Raw genomic sequence first — 17,786 nt, 5'->3', positions numbered from 1 at the left:
AAATTTCAATCAATGTTTTTCGTCGTCTTTTGCTCCCTTTCCCAAGGTCGTCGCTTGGACTTTTCGGTTCTCGAGGCAGAGTCTTCCCGAGGTAAGGTGCTCCTCTTCGCATATCCCCTTCATGATTTTGCTATCACTTCCATAATAAATTCCACTTCCTAGGGAACGGACGCGTGCCCCACGAACTTTCTCATTATGTCTGATGCATGCTTTTTTGCATGTGACTCCAGGATGCGTCTCCTTGGGACTTGACGGCTGACGTGCGCCTCGCTGTTTCAGTTGTCTGGCTCATAAACCTAAAGGTTTTGATTTAAAAACCCTAAAGGTCGCCCACCGTTACTTATCAGTGCTTCGTCTTCCTTCGGATCCTTTCTTCTTTATTCAGCTTTGCTCCCTCGCCTTCCCCTTCGTGCATCTCTTCTGTAAGTACTTCTCCTTACTCTTCCTCTCCCCCCTCTGTTGACTCTGCCATGGCCATCAAGATGGTAACACCCTGGTACACATATTTCCACTCTGATTTGGATAGAAGCAACCTTAGGGCTATTCAATCTAGCTTGCAGCTTTCTGATGCTTACAAGCTTCACCCTCCGGGGCCTAATGATCATCATTATCCTCCTTCTGCCGGCTAGCTATGTGACTTTCTTCAAAGATCAACTTCTCAATGGCCTTTGCTTTCCTATCCCTACCTTCTTTTCTTCTTTAAGCCAGTATTTCCCTTTCGCAATTCACCCCTAACGCCTTTCGCACTATGTGTAGAATGGTGATTATGTGTCTATTGTATCAGATCTCTTTGACTCCCCATCTTTTCCACCATTTCTACGCTCTCAAACGCTCGAAACCCGGTGTCTTCATGGTGCAATCAAGGGTCGGGTACAAGTTATTTGAAGGAATGCCTACCTTCAATAAGGGATGGAAGTCTCGATTCTTCTACATCCAATTGCCTGGATCTGTGTCTTGGCCTGTAGAATGGCATCACATTGTACCCACCCCCTCCAAACTGAGTGATCATCAGCATCACCCAGACTGCCTCACGACTTCTAATAAATTGGAGGGAGTGCAACTTCAACTTCCCTTTTTGTTGTGAGAGAGTGTGCTATAACACTTTTGGGCTCAACCCTATCCAGATGCCTTTGGGCACTCCTTTTGGTAAGATTCAAGACCTCCCCCTTCCAGGTCTTCACTAACTGAGGTATTTTCCCTTTGTTTTGCAGAAGCCGCTATGTTTCGAGCTTACGCCCTTGACTCTTCTAAGTTGCCCGACGCTGTCTTGCGACAGCTGGTCCAAGAGATTTTGGCAGGTTAGGAAGTCCCCTAGGCCAACACTTCCGTAGAGGCTTCTTCTCATCGGTCAGGGGACCTTGAGGGACCCAAAATCGAACCCCACCCCACTGAGACAACTGCTAGTGAGAGGGCTCCTTCTCTCTCTCCTGAGAAGCGTTTACGACTTCAACACAAGAGGAAGCGCGTTATTCCTTCAGTCCAAGCCTCTCTGTCTAGGCCTCCCATTTCGCAAGCCTCTTCTAAGGCAACAACCCTTGCCCGGGCAAACACTCCCCTTACCATAAAGGCTGCATCTTCTCCTCCTGTCCAAGTCCCCGCCCAGGAACATACTGTCCCCCGAGTGAAAGACTAGCCCGAGGACTCCACAACCCCCTTTCTTCCGTCTTCGAGCCACCCATCTCCTGCGGTTATGGTGCCTCCTGCTCGCACCAAGGAACACTCCAAGGGACGATATATCTTCTTCTTCTCCTTTCAAATACCGTCCCTTCAGGTGTTAGATCCAACCCCCTCGGGCTCTTCCCCCCTTCGCGGTCAGGTGCAACTTCATAGTGCTCTGGCCGACTCCTGGAAAGCCTCCACCGACCATATTTTGGAATGTCTTCCATTGGACCTGGCCGACCTATTCTCCCAACGGCTAGTGGAGGTAAGTCTTACCTGATTCTTCCTCATGCCCTTCTGTGGCAAATAATACCGTCATTTTTTTATAGACTTCTGTCATGGGGCTGAGCCTTGTCCAATATGTGGCCAATCTTCACCGGGGAAACAAGGCGCTCCGAGCTCGACTTCAGGAGCTGACATCTCTTTCGGCCGCTGGTCAGGCTGTCTGATAACTATGATTTTTCTATATTATTTTGATTCATAATGCATGTTTTTAATGGTCTATTCATAACTTAAATTCATTTTAACTTTACATTTCATAAATTGCATGTGATCTTGGACTTAATTATAAATTAGCTTATTTTCATAGTATTTGATACTAATATTTGATTATGATTTTGTAGGCATCAAAAGGGTCATGAACCTGATCAGATCAGACCACATTTGCGATCAAATTTAGGGTGAAATAAGGCGATCAAGCTCCAGAACACCGTAACCGTTCATTCAAGAGTGGAGCAGATATACACCATCCATTGAAGACCCAGCTCATCCAACCTAATAAGGAGTAGATCTGGACCGTAGATGAAGATCCAAAGACTTCGATCCAGATTCGAGATGATCTAGCCGTTGATCAAGCCCAGAAATAATCTGGGCTGTCCGATCAGATTTGAGGAGGTTTAAAAGCCGCGTGAGGAACTACAATGTCCCGGGGCTCAACATTTTCGCGACAAAAACACTGTTCCTCCTTCTTCCTTGCGGCGTCGTTGCTCCCGTTCCAAAAACCAGATCCGTGATTGAATCTTCTTCATCGCCGGCGATCATTGAGCTGCCGACGTTCGTCGTTCAAGGTTAGGAAGCGGCAGAGGGTGTTTCCCCAGTCTGTGAGCTCGAGTTTCTGATTCCTGTTCGCGATCCAGGCAGAGAGTGTTTCCCCAAGATCTGCGATCTCCATTAGCTAGCGGAGCTAGAAGGGAGGTTCCCAGAAGCATCCGATTTCAATCCGACTTCACTTCATCTGCTGCATTCGAACCAATCTGATCAGTTGATCGGATGAAGCAAATTCTAGAATTGAGCTACTGATCTTCGTGCGATGTGAGTGTTACTCGATCCGTGAGCCCGAAGGGGGTTCCTAGAGGCTGTGATCGAGAGGATGCATTAGCCGGAAGCTTGGTTCTTTGCCGGTGGTCACCCGAAGGGTGTTCTCAGAGGTGGCTCTGTTTCTGGCAGAATGAAGAAGATCTGCTACGAATTTGGTTTGTGGAATGTTTAGGGTTTTAGATTTATTTGTTTTATCTTTCAATTGTTCTTGAACTTGCTCAGATCTGAAGATCTGATAGATTAGATTGCATTTTCCTTTTCAGTTTTTGTCAAAGTTTCATTTCTGCAATTCTATTCTGAGTTTCTTACTTGTAGCGCCTGATTTTACTGCAGTTTTGAAATGCTAATCTTGTTTAACTACTAATTATCTTGCAAATTAGTTTATGTTTTGAATTAAAATTTCTAATTTACATTAGTTGTTTAATTTTGGTTATTCAGTTAGCTAACATTGTGCTCTGCATTGAATCTATGGTTGATGTGATGATGTTTAACTTGTGACTGATTAACTCGAGATTCTTGGTTGTGTTTCTCTGCTCAATGTATTTGTGATTGAGAATTTGAGCTTAATGGTTGAATTTAGTGTGAATGAGGATTGGATGATACTTCGGTTTTACAAGTTTGATTGAAATTTCGAGTATACTTGTTGCTTGTTACCTTTGCTTTATGTACCGAATTTGTTGAGACTGTGGTAGAAGGTTGAATTGTTGCATGAATCACTTTAACTTTTCATTGTTACCTTTATTAAATGTGGTTGAATGAAGCTAAGAATTGTAGACTTGTTGTTGTGCTTGATTGAGGAGTTTGATTGAGATTATGAATGGAGTATTATTTTGATTTCTATAATTCGGTTTAAGTTTTGAATATAGTTAATTCTGCTATTGTGAGTTGAAGTTGTGGGAATTGATTGATTGGATTTAATGATACATTAGAATATGAATTTAATTGTTGATAATTTGAATGAATTGAAGTGGATCATGTTTAGATAAGATTTCCCTTTCTCTAATTCCATTTGAAGCTATTTTAGTGCATATTTGGGAATTAGATGTATCCAAGTTGAAATTAGATTTTGATTGGAACCAATTCTAGAATTCACACATTTACTAGTTATCCTTGGAAAAATACGACTTGGGACTCTTTACTACATGTGTTATTTTAGTTTAGTTGAGTTCCTAATTTTTATCAATTTGATGTGTCATGTGACATGCAAAATGGCCGACACCACTGTCGATCTTACAACCCCGGAGAGCCCGGTCCAATCCCATTTGCAAGAGACGGTGGATCGAACTTGAGCTGCCCATGACCTATCCCTCGCAGAGCTTGCAAAGGTGTGATCTCTGGAGGCCGCCTTGAAGACCAACTCTGCCAAATTGAAATCTGAGGGGCTGAGATGCATCCAAATCCTGGCGGACCTAGAGGGGAGGGAAACAAAGGTCGCCACCCTTTCTTCAAAGCTGCAGGAGCTCCAAGGGACCTATAACTCGGTAGAGAGGGGCCTGGCAACCAGAAAGACAGATCTGTCTGCCAGTATGGATCGGGAAGCTACCTTCCAAAAGCAGTGGGAGGTAGCCAAGGCTACCCTCAAGTTCCTTCAGGCAGACCTCTCTAAGGCCCGGGATGAAGCCACCATGACACATCAAGAGCTAGCTATGATCCGAGTTAATGCTGATAATGCCAAGGGCGACCTGACAAACTATCAAGCCGACGAGGCTGCTCGTCTGGAAGCTTACAAGGCCACCTTCATTACTGTTGGGATCCTACGTACTCGGCTAGAGAGGGGGGTGTGAATAGCCGCCCCAAATTGCTCGTTTCTTCCTACAATTCGTTAGCGCAGCGGAAAAATAAACTAGAAACGAAAGGAAGAATATCAAACCTTAACACAGCGATGTACGAGGTTCGGAGATGATGCTCCTACTCCTCGGCGTGTCCGTAAGGTGGATGAACCCAATCAATCCATCGGTGGATGAGTCCCCGGAAAACCGGCTAATAAAAACTCCTTCTGGGTGGAGATACCTCGCCACACTTGTTTGCAACAGCAAACAGGAGTACAAGTACAAAGAATAAGCAAGAAATATAATAAGAATACACAAGCACTCTACCAAACTTGCTTTCTCGTCGACTGGAGTCCGAATGAAGCAGCAGCTTCAAAAACCCTAACAGCAGCAGCTGTTCCAGTCGGGGAAGCTCACGCGAAGCTTTCGGAAGGAACTCAACAGAGCTCTTATCGCAGCCCACAAATCTTCAGCAGAAGAGAAGGAAAAAAGAAGGAAGTCTCAGCACCAAAGCCTTGATCTCCTTTTATAACCTGCGAACCCGGTGAAGATGAAGCGGCGGAGAAGCGGAGCGACCCGTTGTGACTCAGCGGTCGAATCGTGGACCGATCGGGCCCACTCGATCGGTCCAGACCTTCGACGATGCGGGACCGATCAGGCTCGGGTTGATCGGTCCCTAGGCCGATCAGTTGCTCCACGAAAGTTGCCCAAACTTTGCGTTTCGATCGGCGTGGACCGATCGAGCCACAATGGATCGGTCCACCGATCCCACCTCTCGTTGCGTCTACGATCGGTCGTGGAGACCGATCAGACTTCATCTTGATCGGTCCCCGACCGATCGATAAGCTCCGTAATCGCGCTTTGCCTCTTTGTTATCCGATCGGTCACCGGATCGATCGAAACGATCACGATCGGGCCGGAGACGAGTCCAAAGCTTGGTTTTGCCCAAACCAAGTCCCTAACCTTCCAAACCAATATCCGGTCAACCTGACCTATTGGTACATCATGCTTAGCATCCGGTCACTCCCTTGACCTAAGACTCATCACCAAGTGTCCGGTCAATCCCTTCGACCCACTTGGACTTTCTCTTCGTGTCAAATATCCGGTCACTCCCTTGACCTACTTGACCTTCTCAACACCGGATGTCCGATCATCCTTGATCCATCTGGATTTTCCCTTGCCCGGCTTCACTCACGGGACTTTCACCAACTTCACTCACTAGGGTTTTCACCGCCTTCACATCCCGTTAGGACTTTCTCCTCATCCTGGTCTCACCAGGACTTTCCACACTGCCTAACATCCCAGTTAGGACTTTCCCCGTGCCAAGTCTCCATACTTGGACTTTCCGCGTGCCAAGCTACCTGCTTGGACTTTTCCCCGTGCCAAGTCTCCGTACTTGGACTTTTCCAGTGCCAAGTCTCCATACTTGGACTTTTCACGAATCAGGTCAACCAGGTCAACCTTGACCTAAGGTTGCACCTACAATCTCCCAAACACCTATTCTTGTCAAACATCAAGAATACAACTCTCTTCTCGTCAAACATCGACATGCAACTCAACTAGGTCAACCTTGACCTAAGGTTGCACCGACAATCTTCCCAAGTCAAACATCAAAATACAACTCGAGTCAAGTCACCTCGAGTCGGGTCAACCAGGTCAACCTTGACCTAAGGTTGCACCAACAATTACTTCCAAATAATTTGGGGCTAGATAGGCAGTCTCATTGACCGGATGATTTGCTATGGTGGCGCGAGGGCCCTGTTACAGCTCTATGAGAAAGGCTTTCTCCGGTCAACCCCTCTTGATGACTTCTTAGACCGGACTCGCCTTCTCAAGGAGCTTTCTGATGATGCTTTTCTCTCTTTTGACTGATACCAGTCCACTTGTAGTAACATAAGACAAGCAAGACTTCAAATTTTCTGATACCAGTGAGTGCTCTATATTGTGAAATTTTGGGCAAATAAACTTGTTGTTCGTGTGTGGTGTGATGTTCATATACCTACAGAGTCCCGTTAAGCCCCCTGGGCCCCTTCTATGCTTTTGTAAATTGGTGGAGTGCTGTCAACTTGCATGAAAAGACTGGATAGCTTATTATCTGAGTGGGCCTTATTCAGGGCCATTGCCCTGATCGGCCACTGCTTTCCCTTTCCCACTCTATTTCCCCGATTAGGTTAACCCGACCAGTTTAATTGATAGAGCTACTTGACTGGCCCTGAATCAACGTGATAAGTCATGGTTGCTAGGTCTTTCCATCTGCCCACATTGGAACTATTGCCCATATTGGAACTATCAGAGCTTAGTCCACTTATGAGATCATAAAGGCGTTCACTCTAGTGTTTTCACATGTCTTTGGCTACGACCTTTTTTGACAAGACTTTTCTGGCACGGTTCTTGAGGGTAATCAAACAGCCACCCTTATTCTAGTGCACACGAATAATATCCACTTTCTAGTATACTGACCGTAGGATTGGCGTTGATGTCGAGGCCCTCTATTCTCCTCTTAACAGCTATAAATATCCTCCTCCTAACTTTCTCCAGAGCTTCTTGCCTCTAGCTTCAGTCTTTATCTTGCTTATGCTGCCTCTGGCGCTCTGCCTCCTTTGTTCCATGCTTGTACCCTCTCATGGATTCCCCTGTGCCTACTTATGCTCTCGGAGTTTCGACCTTCACCGGTGTGGATCTAGACGATCTCCGCTTCTCATATGAAATCCTCATGGCTATACATATCATTATACCTTCTGAGGTTCACAAGGTCTCCTCCCCTCTGATGGGGTATGTGACATTTTTCAAAGAAAAATTTGTCGTCGGCCTCTGTCTTCCTGTCCATCCTTTTTTCTGAAGTGAGTCATTACTTTTGAATTCCTCTTGGTCAACTCACCCCCAATTCCATAAGAATCTTGTGTGGATTCGTCCTACTCTGTGAAGTGTGCGACGTACCCTAGTCTTCTCGCCTGTTCCACTGCTTTTTTACTCCTCATCATCACAGTGAGGGTCTTTTCCGTCTTCAAGTCCGTACTCGCACCACCTTCTTTGCTCCCCTCCCCTCCTCAGAATTAGACTGGAAGGGAAAATATTTTTTCTTGCGTTTCCCCCTTGCCCCGGAGTGACCTACCTAGTGGCGATCAACTCTTCCTTCAGCGCCCTATCTGGGGGACTTTCAGACATTCCTAATTTTACAGAGGCCTTCGCACAACTGGCAGGTTGGCTTTTGGATTTGCTCCTGCTACTGACCGAGGACGTGTTGTTTCTATTCAGGCTGAGCCGCATCCCCTCAAGTAGCCACACTCTTTAGGTAAGGCTTATCCTGCCCTGACTTGCCTTTGTTATCTAATTCTAATTTTGGCACTCATTTTATAGTAAATACTCTGACCCGAACCTCCGTGGCCATGCCTCTTCTACTGAGCGACATGGAAATAAACCTCCAAGGTCATATAATTCTGGACAGGCCTTTGCATATGGCTCCACCTACTCTCTAGGCGGTAGCCCTAAATGTTGATTGTTCGGCCGCCCGGGCGGCTTTGCATGCCCGCTCTGTTATTAAGCCCGTGAGGCGCATTCCTCTAGTTCCCCCTGCCCGTCGACCTCTGACTCCATCAGGAGAATCAGACTCGGATGAGCAGCCGCTTTCGCGACGGTCTAGGCGCAGATCTATAGGACTTGGTTTGGTATTTGAGGCTCAGATTGCTGCTCCACCCTCCCAAGCAACCTCTACTTCCATTCCTGATCCCCAACTCCCGAACGATCCTGTTATGCCGCCCAAAGCCAGGGTCAGAGCTGAGTAAGGGAAGGCTCAAGTCGTTAAAGAAGAAATTATCACAGAGCTACCCTTTGTTCCAGTGTCCCAAGCTACACTAAATGTCCCGCCCGGGCCTTCTTCCTCCACCAAGGGGCCTCATATGCCAGCATCTCAAGCTACCCCTGCTACCCAGTTTGGACATTCTTCCTCTCAATCATCTGCTTCTGTGCCTCCCAACCGCTGTTGGGCCATCGACTCATCCTCCCTCTCATGAGACCGTTGCTGGACCATCACAATCGCAACCCTCTAGCTATCATTGTTATCGAGCCACTAAACCATCAGAATGGAGCTTGCGCCATCAATCAAATGCCAAAACTAGTCGTCTCACATTAAGGGGTCAATTAGCGACCCATTGGGAGGAGGACTTGCAACAAATGCATACACTCCCTCTGCCTGCTCAACTAGATCGGTTCTCCGAAGGATCTGCCATGGTAGGCTTTCACTCTCCCTTATCACCTCCCTTTTCTTTACTCTAACTACTTGCTTACCTGCACAGGATTTTGCTGAGTCCATAGTGTTGAGTCAGACATTCTGCTTCCTATATCAGCAAAATAAAATTTTAAAGAATACTTGGTCGACCTAGAATCTCAAATATCTCACCCTGCCTCAGTCGTGTCCTAACTAAAGGTATAGGTGGCGACCTTAAGGAAGGTGAGGAACAAACCCTTGGAGAAGCCCAATTAGAGATCGATCATCTTCGAGATGACAAGAGTAGACTTGAAGATCTCCTAAAGTCATCCGAGACTAAGTGTCAAGAAGCTCAGTCAGAACTGACTCAATGTACAACATCTCTGGAGGACTTAGGGCTTACCCATAGGCAAGAGATGAATCGCCTGACTCAAGAGCTGCAATCCAAGGGCATGCTTCTTATGGACCAGAGAAGGGATCTGGAGTCTCAGGCAACAAAGCTAGGCTCCTTGCAGACAGAGCTGTCTCAGGCTCAGTCTGCCTTATCTAACTCTGTTATTGCTTTGGAGACTTGTAAGGCAGGGGAGAACGATCATCTACAAGCGAGCCGAGAAGAATATTTACGCTCTCTAAAATTTGGCTCGCAAGTGGGGGATCGCTTTGTCAGATATGTGGCTTACGAGGCGATAAGAACACTCCAACAACTCAAGGAGGGAGGGTATATGTCTCCCTATCCTCCCAAGGACTTCCTGGATCATCGCCAGATCCTCAAAGAGATGCTCGATGATGTGTTCTCATAATTTGAATAACCCTTCTTATTGTGCATGAACATCTGCCCATTGTATTTATAAAAGTTAATTTCTACTATTCCTATTACTATCTTCCCTCTAGATTTTATACTGTTTCCTTAATCTCTAGTCCCTATTAAGTGGAGCTCGTGTTGTTTTAGGCTTAGCACTGGGACCTGAGCAGGTCTTAAAAAAGATTTGTGAGTATTCCAGACTGAGTTACCTTGATCGGGTATTTCATGCCCGACCAGCCATGTTATCGTAATCTCAAATCATATAAAGGAATGACTCACTCAAGTACGGTAGGGTTGGAGGTAGTTAGTACTCCAAGGGCGGTCTAGCCTCTTACCCCGAGTGTCTTGTAGGTAGTAGGCATCTGACGCTAATCGCTTAACAATTATATATGGGTCATCCCACTGAGGTGTATTAATTTGGTTACCTCTCCTACAGGCTTTGTCCTTTTCCATACTAAGTCTCATTCTCCGAAGAACCTCATAATCATCCTCCTATTGTAATTCTGATGCATCCACTGCCTATAGGCAGTTAACCAGGTAGCTGCTCACTCTTAAGTTTCACTAATAAAGTCTAGTTCTGAAAGTCGGCGCTCGACGTTCTCCTTGTCATACAACAATCTTCTGACGGATGACACCCCAACCTCTATGAGCACAATTACTTCACTACCGTAGACCAGGTGAAAGAGGGTGAGCCCAGTGCTTTCTCGTGGAGTCGTGCGGTATGCCGAGAGGATGCTAGGCAGCTCTTCCACCCAATCACCGCCTACATGATCCAACCTGACCCTCAACCCCTGAATTATCTCTCTATTGGTGACCTCTGTCTGCCCATTACTTTGAGGATAAACTACGGATGTGAAGGCCAGGGTTATTCCAAATCCTCAACACCACTTCTGGATTTTGCGCCCTTAGAATTGTCTTCTATTGTCTGAGACTAGCTTGTGCGATATTCCAAATCAGTATAAGATGTTCTTCCACAGAAATTGAATAACGGATCCCTCAGTAATTCTGGCTAGAACTTCTGCTTCCACTTATTTGGAAAAGTAGTCTACTGCTATGAGTAAGAATCGTTTCTGGCCTGGTGCCATGGGGAATGACCCCACAATGTCCATGCCCCATTGATCAAAGGGGCATGAAACTATTGAAGTTTTCAAAGTGGTTGTCGGCCGATGGGTCAGGTTCTGATGCTTTTGACAAGATAAACAAGTATTTACTAATTGCTGAGCATCTTTCTACAGAGTAGGCTAGAAATACCCTACCAATAAAATTTTCCGAGCCATCTTCCTTCCTCCAATATAGTTACCACAACACCCATGATATACTTCTTGCAAAGCATACTCGGCCTCCTCCACTCCTAAGCATTTGAGCAGCGGTTTAGAGAATGCTCGCTTGTACAGTTGGTCTCCTATCAAAGTATATACACGAGCTCTTTTCCTAATTAGCCTAGTTTCTTCTAGATCAACAGCAAGACACCCTACTGAAGATAAATGATTATTGCGACTCTCTAGTTGATATGTTCCTTGATATTGTTCTGTAGGTCTATCTGAGCTACTAAGAAGGTTTAGGCTATAGACCTGTCCAGTACCCAAGTGGTCAAAGAGCTGACTATTTTAGCTAGTTCGTCAACCCTTTGGTTATCCGTTCAGGAATCTTAGTCACAGTTACTTCCTTGAAACATTCTTTCATTTTCTCATATGCTTCTCAGTATAGTTGCAGCTTATCACTGTTAACCTTAAAGTTACCCATTATTTGCTGAGTCACAAGCTGAGAATCCGAATAAATGACTACCTGAGCAGCTTCAATATGCCGAGCTGCCTGTAACCCTGCTAATAGTGCCTCATACTCCGCCTTATTATAAGTGGCTCTGAAATTTAATCTTACGGCCAGTTGCAGGATATCTTCCTGGGGGGATATCAGGAGTATCCCCACTCCACTTCCTTGATGAGTGGACGATCTATCCACATAGATCCTCTAAGTTTCTTCGGAATCAGGTTGATGAACCTCCGTTAGAAAATCTGTTAGAGCTTGCACTTTAACTGTCATTCAGGGTTGGTACTATATGTCATATTCTCCTAATTCAGTTGCTTATTTGATGAGACGACCTGCTACCTCGACGTCAATAAGAACTTTCCCCATGGTGCTGTTGGTTAGGACTATGATGGCGTGTGCCAAGAAGTAATGTCTTAAGCGGCGAGCCATGAGTACCAATCCATAAACTAATTTCTCCAAGGTTGTGTATCGGGACTCGGTCCCTTTCAATAAGTGGCTGAAGAAGTACACTGGCCGTTGTACATCATCTTGCTCTTTTACCAACACCGCCCCCACGACCTCGGGGGTGGTTGATAAATAAACCTTGATTGGCTCTCCTGCAATGGTGTTAAATAATGAGGGCAAGGTTCCTAAGTACTTTTTCAACTCTTTGAAGGTTTGGTTGCATTCTTCATCTCATTGAAACTTGGTTGCTCTCCTCCGCACCTTGAAGAAGGGTAGTGCTCGATCTACAGACCGAGATATGAACCTGGATAGTGTAGTTATTCTGCCCACCAACTTTTGAGTTTCCTTCAGGTTTTGAGGCACTTTCATATCTCGAAGGGCTTGGATCTTCTTTGGATTAGCCTCAATTCTGTGTTCGGTAATGAGGTATCCCAAGAACTTCCCTCCCCGAGCTCTAAACAAGCACTTCAATGGGTTCAACTTTAGCCCATATTGCCATAGCGTGCTGCAAGTCTCCTCTATGTCAGAAATCAAATTTATAATCAGAATGGATTTGATGAGGATGTCGTCCACATAAACCTCCACGTTCCGTCCTATCTGCTCTCAGAAGATCTTATCCATCATCCTTTGATAGGTAGCTCCTGCATTTCATAATCCAAAAGGCATGATGGTGTAACAGAAAGTACCATCCGTGGTGATGAAACTGACCTTCTCCTGATCTTCCTGCGCGAGAGGGATTTGGTGGTATCCTTGGTAAGCGTCGAGCATGCAAATCCTTTCACAACCTGAGGTCGAGTCTACCATTTGATTAATCCTACGTAGCGGGTAGCAGTCCTTGGGACTAGCGCGATTGAGATCATCGAAGTCGATGCAAACTCTCTACTTATTGTTGGGCTTAGACACCAGGACCATATTAGAGAGCCAGGATGGGAATTACACTTCTCTAATGTGCCCTTCTTTCCAGAGTTGGTCCATCTCAGCTCGGATGATCTTATTTTGCTCGACTAAGAAGTTCCACTTCTTCTGCTTGACTGGTTGGGAATCGGGCAGAAGATGTAGCTTGTGCTCAACTACCTCGGGTCTGACTCCGAGTAGCTTTGCAGGGGACCAAGTGAAGACGTCCCTATTGCACGTCAAGCATTGAACTAGGTCTATCTTGATCTCGATAGGTAGGTCACTCAATATGAGGCTGAGGCTTTCCGGATGCTTAGGATAGAGCTGAATCTCCTCCCAAGGGATGGGATCCTCTGTTATGGGCAGAGACTCCTCTTGAATGACGTGATATTGTCATCCTGGGTTCTTTGAGCCTTGCGAGCCTCCACCTTCACCATGTCGATGTAACGCATGCGAGTGACCAATTGCTCACCTCAGACTTCCCTGACCTGGTCTCCCATAGGGAACTTGATCTTCTGGTGTAAAGTGGAGACTGCCGCCTAGAACTCGTGTAGTGTCGGTCTCCTCAGGATGATGTTGTATGAGGACGGTGAATCCACCACTATGAAAGTGCTCCTCCATGTCCTCACCAAGGGCTCGCTACTCAAAGATATGGCTAGCTTGATCTGGCTTATGGGTCTTACTTCATTGCCGGTAAAGCCATATAATGAAGTGGCCATGGGCTGAAGCTCATTGGCGTCGATCTGCATGCCTTCGAATGCACTCTTAAACAACACATTAACAGAGCTTCCAATATCAACGAAAACCCTGGCCACGCGACTGTTGGCTATGACGGCTTTAATTATTAAAGCATCATCGTGAGGAAGCTCGAGCCCTTCCAGGTCTTGCGACTCGAAACTGATGATGGGTCCGACAGCTTGTTCCTGATTGCATCCTACAGCATGTACCTCCAGGCGATACTCATGAGATTTCGAAGCCCTAGTGGAATCTCCATCTGTGGGCCCTTCGGAGATCATGTCAATCTCTCAGATGACCGTGTTTCCCCTGTTCTCTTCTTCTCAGGCTTCTCCTGGATCCTGGTTGCGACAAGGCTGCTGATTTCCTTGTCCTACGTGGTCAGGTAGGGGTCTACTAGACTGGCCTACTCTGGCCTGTCGGTCGTCTAACAACCTCTGGATCTTGGGTGCGATCTTAGGTGGAGGTAGACCCAGCTCAACTACGTGTCTGGAGTCACGGGCAAACTGGAAGCAATCACTAATGGTGTGGGTGTGTGACCTATGGTAAGTGCAATAATGTGACCCCCACTGACTAGACCTTGGGGCATGGACAGCCGCCATGCATTAGGCCAGCCTGGAATCCTAACCAAGAGGGAATTGCGGTCACGCATCTCGACCATGTGGAAGAGGTTGAGCTAGCGGTTTGGGTGACCTCTTCTTTGATTTGTTGGTGGGAGGAGGCACCTTGTCCACTTTACGTCGAGCCACATGTGCTTCTTCTATATTAATGTAACTGGCGGCCTTCACTAGTATCTCATCGAAGTTCCTCACGGGCTCTTGGATGAGGTCTTGAAAGAACTCCCCTTCAACCAGCCTATGAGAGAAGATGCTCATTAATATTTTAGAGGTAGCGGATGAGACGTCTTGGGCTACCTCATTATAGCGTTTGATATAGCTCCTCAAGGGCACTGCAGACCCCTTGCTTAAGGACGAAGAGATAGTGGTTTGTCTTTTGATATTTCCTACTATTGGCAAAGTGGCACAGGAAGACAGTCTATGAAGTCATGGAAGTTGATGATGGACCCGTTTATCCATCAAACAATTTCTGTGCTGAGCCAGACAGAGTGTTCAAGAAGACCCGACACTTAATGGCGTCGCTATACTGGTGCAATAGATCAACGTTCCGAAACTTTTGGAGATGATCCTCTGGATCCTTGCTATCGTCATACTCTCTGATAGCTGAGAGCTTCTACCCCTTCGGTAGCTTCTCCTCGAGTACCCTTAGAGAGAAGAGCACTTGCTCCTTATGCTCCCCCTGGGGCTCATCCCTAAGGACTATGGCCTTCCCTTTCTTGAAGTCCCTAGGCAGGGAGCTTTCGGCCATGGAGGTATGCGGTTGCTCTTTCTTATTATAGCAGTCCGAACCCTTGTGGTAATAGTCCGGGTCAAGTTCCCGATAGAAGGCCGGGGGAACCTCCCGGGTTGTTTCCTTTTAGATCCTCTATCGGAAACGTGAGTCGGGTCCTTTGAGACTGCAGGCATCTTGTGCGGTCGTGAAGTGGTGGTCTGTTTTTCGGAAGTCATACGCCTCTTGGCTTCCTTGAACAGTTCGTATTCCCCCGCTGTCATGGTCACATTGATTCTTCCGGTCTCCTCCATCTTCACGCTCCAGAATATGTGAAGAAAATTCCCACAGATGACACCAAATTGATCCTGTCCAGAATCTAAGTCAGATGAAAGTCGGATGAGCTGTCGCTGGCGTTAACAGAGAGGCGACTGGGACACCCTTCTTGTATGCGCCTACAAGAATGGCTCCCACAGGGCACTGACAGACGGCGAGGACTGAGCCGTTGGTACTTGAGCTCTGCGCGCACTCATACAAACACCCAGGGCATTATAGGCCAAAAACAAGGAAAAAATTCCCTAGAGCAGACCCTCCGACGCTCAAGTCAGGTACTTTTTTTCAGAAGAATAGTGTACGAATGAGAAAGAAAAGTAGAAGACAAGTACGAATGTGCTAAAGTGAGTACCTTTGTAAGGGAGAGGACCTCCCTTTTAATATGACCATGCGCACTTCTGAAGCCTGGCCCATGTCAAAGGATGTCAGGTGTCAGGACTTGCCAGGTGGATGGAGAGCACGTGACTGTTGGAATGTATACTGAAAGCCTAAGCTTTGTAAACATTTATTATGAATAAAGAATCACATTTGGTCTAATTGTCTACATTTGTTTGTAGTTGTTCATTTAATTTATATTGTAGATAACATAGTATGCGGTGTCACATACAGAAGATGATGTTATCAGTACCTTATAAATTATAAACAGTAGCTCACGACCAAAATGGAAAAGGAACAAACCATTAGAAGGTCGTAGTGTAATTAGATATTAGTTTATCTTGACTATATAATTACACTAGTACACTCAGAGTGTATTGAGTAGGACCATTTGAGGTCGTTTCTTTTATACTGACTTTATAAAGGAACAAAGACCTCAGTTATTATGGAAGTGTGTGCTCTTAATCCTAATATAATAACAAGCACATATATTTGATATTTATTTCTTTAATTTATCAATGGGTGAGATTTAGTTCGTTGAATCAATAAACCCGATAAGTTGGGAAATGGTATTACTTATAGTGTGTGTTGTTGATTATAGAAGGAAACTGTGTCCTAGAGATACTAGGTTGATAATGTCCTCAAGAGGAGCTCATAAAGATTGTCATGTTAAACCCTGCAGGTGGACTTAGTCCGACATGACAATAAGGTTGAGTGGTACTACTCTTGGACTTAGATATTAATTAAATGAGTTGTCAGTAACTCACTTAATTAGTGGACATTCGATATCTTAAACACAGGGAGACTAACACACTCATAATAAGAAGGAGCCCAAAAATATAATTTGGGATTGATGCGGTAGTTCAATGATAGTTCTCTAGTGGAATGAATTATCATTGATAAAATTAAGTTGTGTGTTCGGGGCGAACACGGGATGCTTAATTTTATCGGGAGACCAAAACCAATTCCTCCTCTCGGTCCCTATCGTAGCCTCTTATTTATAGAGTTCTATACCCACCTATACCCACCTTCTATACCCACCCAATGGGGGCCGGCCAAGCTAGCTTGGGAACAAGCTAGGGCCGGCCTAGGTATAAAATTGGGTGGCCGGCCCTAGCTTGAACCCAAGCTAGTAGGGCCGGCCAAATAAAATTAAAAAGAAATTTAATTTTAATTTTTATGTGGAAGATATATTTTAAAGAGAATTAAAATTAAAATATCTCTCTTGTAAAAGATCTACAAAAGATTAAAGAAAGAGATTAGATCTCTTTCCTTATTTGTAGATTGGAGAGATGTTTTATTTTTTCTTTAAAAATTATTCACATGTTGATAAAATTAAAATTATAGAAATTTCCTTTTATCAACCATGAAGAGATTTTAAAGAGAAATTTTATTTTTTAAAATTTCCGGAAACAAATTAGGAAGTTTTAATTGTTGATTAAAACTTGTCCTCTTTTGTTTCCAATGATGTGGCCGGCCATCTCAAGTTAATTGGGAAATTTTGTTTTATTTTTCTCAATTAATTCATGTCAAGAAAAATTAAGGAAATTTTATTGTAATTAAATTTCCTAATTTGCCTAGGCCAAGGAATATAAAAGAAGGGGTAGGGGTGCCTTCATGAGACAACCTCTATTGTTTTCTCTCCCTTTTTCCTTGGTGTTGTGGCCGGCCATTACCCTCTCCCTCTCTTCCTCTTGTGGTGGCGAATACTTCATCTCTCTTGGAGTTCTTGTGGTGATACTACTTGGAGAAGAAGAAGAAGAAGGAGAAAGCTAGCATCTCTTGGAGCTTGGTTAGTATTTTGATTTTCTTCTTTGGTGAAGTTCTTCCTTTGTGGCCGAACCTTGCTTGGAGGAGAAGAAGGTGGTTGGTGGTTTCTCATCTCGGTAGATCGTTGCCCACACAACGTCCGAGGTTAGAAGAGGAATACGGTAGAAGATCAAGAGGTTTTTCTACAAGGTATAACTAGTAATTTCTATTTCCGCATCATGCTAGTTATTTATGGAAATAATACCAAATACAAGAGGCTTACGTTCTAGAATTTCGAATATGTTTTTTCGAAGTTGTGTTCTTTTGTTTTTCTTTTCCTTGTGATTTGATTGTTCTCTTTGGTTAACCTAAAGTTATTTTAGGAAATTAAATATTAGCTTTCTATTAAAGG

The sequence above is a fragment of the Zingiber officinale genome, chromosome 2A (genome assembly GCF_018446385.1).
Source record: "Zingiber officinale cultivar Zhangliang chromosome 2A, Zo_v1.1, whole genome shotgun sequence".
Taxonomy (NCBI): Eukaryota; Viridiplantae; Streptophyta; class Magnoliopsida; order Zingiberales; family Zingiberaceae; genus Zingiber; species Zingiber officinale.
The sequence above is the reverse complement of the archived record's forward strand: the minus strand, read 5'-3'. Positions refer to the sequence as shown.